A 5,009-nucleotide genomic window follows, 5' to 3' on the forward strand; every position below is an offset into this window, starting at 1 on the left:
TCCAAAGTATTCAAATTCAAAGTATTTCTGGGTCATCTCGCTAGGAAAGGAAATTTCCTAAGCACAAAACAGAATCCGTAGAGGCCCTTTAGCCTCCTTGTGGAGGGTGTCCATGACTGTCTTCTGCTCAACTGTCAGGTCAGCAGTCTTCCCCATGAATGTGAACCAGATGTAGAGACCATTAAAAGGCTTAGTAAACCTTGCAGGTATTTTGAGGTAATTAGCTGATTAGAGCTTTTTATTAATTTATTTTCTTTCACAATATTAAACTTTTCTGAGACACAAAATGTTGGGTTTTCATGAGCTGGAAGCCATAATGATATAGATTAATAAAAAATAAAGGCTTGAAATATTTCACTTTGGGTGTAATGCATCTATATAAAATGAGTTTCACTCTTTGAATAATTATTGCAATGAACTTTTCCACAATATGCTAATTTATGAGACTCATCTGAAATTAAATACATATCCTATTCTGACTCCTGCTGGGCAGTTTAACAATGCATCCACCAGGCAGAATTAGTTGCAACTCTGACCCCTGGTGGACATTTCGTAGTAATGCACCCAACTAAAATAAAGAAGAACCTCCATGTTAGGAACAAAGGTTTATTGTAACCCTACAAAAAGACACAGGGATGGCAAAGAAAATAGAAAACTAAATAAAATCATAGAAATGAAATAAGGGAAAGACATTCTCATTCTTGTAAGTCTGAAAGCTATTCAATATACATGGACCACTGTATAATCATATATCGTCATTTTTTAATTAACATTTTATTGTATTTGTAATGCTGTGTATACATACAACATGTAGCAAACTTAATAAGGCAAATAAATAAGGTACAATTTACACGAAAACGTAACATTCCTCAACCAAACATCGAGAATGATGTGCACATTGTTAGAACTATATCCTTCGGTGGAGGTTTTCAAATTTTCTTTGTAACCATGAAAAAAATATAGAGATCCCCACACTTATACATCTTCAAAAAGTGGGTGCAAAATACTTTCTTTCGGGAGCTAGTACAAATTGTGGAGTCAAAAGTGTTGCAAGCGATTTCATACTAAAAGGGTCTTAAGAAGTCAAAGGGTCCCAGGCATGCAGGCTGACGCCAAGTGGCGAATTAAGGAACTGCATTATGGTGAGGTCATCTCCCCCTTGTTATTTTACACATACTGGGAGGTGAAAAATCCATAGGATTGGAAAACAATGCTAATGCACTCTTGTAAAGCTGTAGCATATATGGAGGAGATTTTTTCGTTTGGCCTACATATCCACTGGTCGCTTATGTCAATGTGTTGACTAAAGAGCCACACATCCAAACCCACTAGCACCTTGTCTTTTTTGTCTTTCTGGGATGCACCCCATTATTCTGTCATCACTTCATTGTACAACCCATAATTTACCATCCCTCCATAGTGCACCTGCACCTCATCAATTACCATTAGATCATAAACATATTCTGTGCATACACAATTTTTCTTTAGATCTATTTTTTCTTGAAAGGAAGGGTGGAAGATAAGATTATGAAATTATCGTCGTGAATGGAAGTGTACCATTCTGAAAAAAACTGCATTGAATCAAGTTCTTTTATTTTTTGCTATATTTTAAACTCCTAAGCCAGTCAACACATACTCACTCTAAAACAGGTAACAATATGATTAATACTGACCAAGTTGCCATTCCCGTCGGTAAATGGTCTCATGTACAATATGAGTTAAAGCTCTGTTTGGGGAAAATTCTAATAATCTGAGAACTGAAGTCAATATCTGGGAGTTACTTTTGGTTTCATTAACTGTAGCAAAGGGGGAGACACCGGCACCACACACACTTACTTATTTTTTACATCTCAGATGAAAGCTTTTGAACCGAAGAGGGCCTCTTTATGTTTACCAGAGAAATGAGGCAATAACTTTGCGAAATTGACCTGGTTTTGTCTTATTAATATTCTATGGCATAAAAGATGAAAAACACACATTAGAGGTGTTTGAGGCCATTAGCCTTGGGTTTCTATTAGAAATCCTAGGTTGGCTACCTTGTGTTTTAATAGACGTCTTAGGTTGGCTACCTTGTGTTTTAATAGACGTCTTAGGTTGGCTACCTTGTGTTTTAATAGACGTCTTAGGTTGGCTACCTTGTGTTTTAATAGACGTCTTAGGTTGGCTACCTTGTGTTCTTTTTATAGAAGTCTTAGGTTGGCCATCTTGTGTTTTAATAGACTTATTGGGTTGGCTCCCTTGGGTCTTTTTACACTGTGTCAAGTGGCTTAGGATTCAAGTGCTATCCTTCGAGACCTATTTATGTTTCCAGCATTTTAGCTATTGAGAATCAAATAAACGATTAAATTGACAAAATAATAGGGTGCATTTAACGACAGTGTAAATTAATGCGGAGAAACAGGTTTATTTGATCACCCCTTGTAGCGGGAGTGTTCTTTAAGTTCCTTGATTTGTCTTAGCCTAAAACAGGATTTTGAGAGTTATTTTTCATTTGCTCGTCTAACACAACTATGTTTGCATAGACATCACACACACACACACACACACACACACACACACACACACACACACACACACACACACACACACACACACACACACACACACACACACACACACACACACACGACTATGTACCAAAAGCAGAACAATCCAGACCTTTCCATTAACTAGCAACAAGCATACATTTGGCCTTGCATCTCCCTTCATTCGACTTACTTGTAGCCCAGAAAATATAAATTTCAAACTGCTTTCGAATACAAGTGGACCTAGGCTACAGAGGGCTTCCATCTCGTCTACAGACTTGGTGAAGGGTGTCAAATGTAAACAGGAAGTTCAGATCATTTTATCTCCAGGCGCATTGTGTTTGAACCCTGGTACATGCCCGCCAGAGCATTCTCATGGTTTTGCTCAGGGTTTTAGTACAAATCTCTCAAAACACCAGTATATTCATCCAATCCATCATCAGACACGGTCAATCTTTTGAGAGACACCTTGTGTCCAAGGTCAGATTTTGGCAACGTCAACACAAGCCTGTCCATCATTTCAATCCTTTTACCATTTTGATAAACAAATGTTTCTCTTTGCATCGTTCGTGTTCATCCTGTGCTTATTAATATTTGAACTGACATTCAACATGATTTCAACACAAACAGGCTAATATGTATCCCCCCTCCCCCCATGCAGAACTTCAAAGTGTGTTTTAAAGAAGAGCACAGTGTGGTTAAGATGTAGTTGGTACGAAAGGGCACAATTCTCCCTTGGAAAGGAAAGTGCAAATGTGGGGAAAGGAAAAGCAGATGTCCTAATAATTGTAAGTAACAAAAAAAGTACAAAAGGTAAGGACATTTCAATAGCAGTCCGTTTTGCAATGTGAAGACATAACCTCAAATGTGTATACAAAGACCAAATAATGCAATGAAAACATAAAAAAACGACATCTTTGCAATTAGCTTGTCTGAATCTAAATATATATACTCCTAATTGCAGTATATCTTGCATTAATACATATACAATTTTCCACTCTTTGGCACTCGGTAATGCCAACGCAATATTTCTCTTCTGGTAACAATTGCAGAAATACCCCAACAGAGGCCTGGCCCCTGCCCTCTTTACACAGTGAACCCAGCACACGCTGAAAATAGGTTTTCCGTGCCATGTCCTCAGGAGCCGTCTGCCAGAAGAAAAAAAGCTTCCTCGTCCTCAACTGTCTATCTTTCCGACCGTCTGTCCGTCATTCCTTCCTTACTCCCCCTAACTGGGAATGCTGTGTGCTGGAGCACCCTCTCAGGTAGGACAACCGATATCCCCAAATCTGCCCCATGTATTTTGCTCACACACTCCCGCTATAAGAGCAGCTCACAAACATACGTACATACATCTGTAATGGTGAAGATTTGCCATCAGTTGTCTCATTGCTGGCCGTTGAGGTTCCAGTGGACTAGCGGTTGGTGTCTAGGAACCTTCGGTCAAAGGGTGACATGGCATGGGACAGAGGACGAAGCAAACGTTGGCAAACAAAAATGAACATCAACAGGACGTTGTACCACACCGAAATGACCCGATTAGACAGTTCCGCAACGAAGCGGGAGCGGCCGTCTGGCTCGTCCGATCCGAGCTCGTCCTGTCCGAGCTCGTCCCGTCCGATCCGAGCTCGTCCCGTCCGATCCGAGCTCGTCCTGTCCGAGCTCGTCCCGTCCTGTCCGAGCTCGTCCCGTCCGATCCGAGCTCGTCCCGTCCGATCCGAGCTCGTCCCGTCCGATCCGAGCTCGTCCCGTCCGATCCGAGCTCGTCCCGTCCGATCCGAGCTCGTCCCGTCCGATCCGAGCTCGTCCCGTCCGATCCGAGCTCGTCCCGTCCGATCCGAGCTCGTCCCGTCCGACGCAAGCTCGTCTCGACTTTTGGCGGCGGGTGCCCGACTTCCTGTGTGTTTTTAGAGACGAACAGGGGGTCCCCTATAAGGGGGCAGGCAGATCTACTGCTGATGTCTCACTGTGGGACTAGTGGGTAGTGGCCAGGAGAGCACGGAGACATAAGGTCAAATTCCGTTAAGGTGGTGGTGGTGGTGGGTGGGGGGTAGGGGGGGGGGGGGGCATAGTGTGGTCATGGCAAACGCAGAACACATGGAGGGGGGGGGGGGGGGGGGGGGGGGGGGGGGGGGGGGGGCTAACGTCATCACAGTGGTCCACCTTAATGTATCTCAGAGGGGAGTTCAGGTGGAAGTACGGTGTGGGAGAGCCGCTCAACTCGAGTTTGTGGAGTGTGACGTCCTTCAATCGGCATGGCAAGACACGCCCACACACACACACACACACACACACACACACACACACACACACACACACACACACACACACACCCCCCCACACCGCAACACGGGCCCGAGTGCAGCCCGTGTTTTTCAACATAGGTCCTCTTCAAACTTCATCGATGGCCTGGAGGAGCCAGACTTAACGTAAGTACTAATAAGTAATAAGCAAGGTGTAGCTGCGTGAGTGCGCGCGCCTGCC

The 5,009-nt window shown here is 43.3% G+C and overlaps 2 long non-coding RNA genes across 2 annotated transcripts; one reads left to right on the forward strand and one right to left on the reverse strand.

Moving 5' to 3' along the window:
* Positions 1–1,058: 1,058 nt before the first annotated feature.
* Positions 1,059–2,627, forward strand: LOC132457680 (uncharacterized). Its single transcript, XR_009525744.1, has 2 exons — positions 1,059–2,027; positions 2,127–2,627. It is a non-coding gene; the product is annotated as an uncharacterized LOC132457680 (long non-coding RNA).
* On the reverse strand, positions 2,510–4,558 carry LOC132457681 (uncharacterized). The gene is made up of 2 exons (XR_009525745.1): positions 4,383–4,558; positions 2,510–4,187 (listed from the first exon to the last, which is right to left on the reverse strand). It is a non-coding gene; the product is annotated as an uncharacterized LOC132457681 (long non-coding RNA).
* Between the last annotated feature and the right edge of the window lie 451 nt (positions 4,559–5,009).

The sequence above is a fragment of the Gadus macrocephalus genome, chromosome 5 (assembly GCF_031168955.1).
Source record: "Gadus macrocephalus chromosome 5, ASM3116895v1".
Lineage (NCBI taxonomy): Eukaryota > Metazoa > Chordata > Actinopteri > Gadiformes > Gadidae > Gadus > Gadus macrocephalus.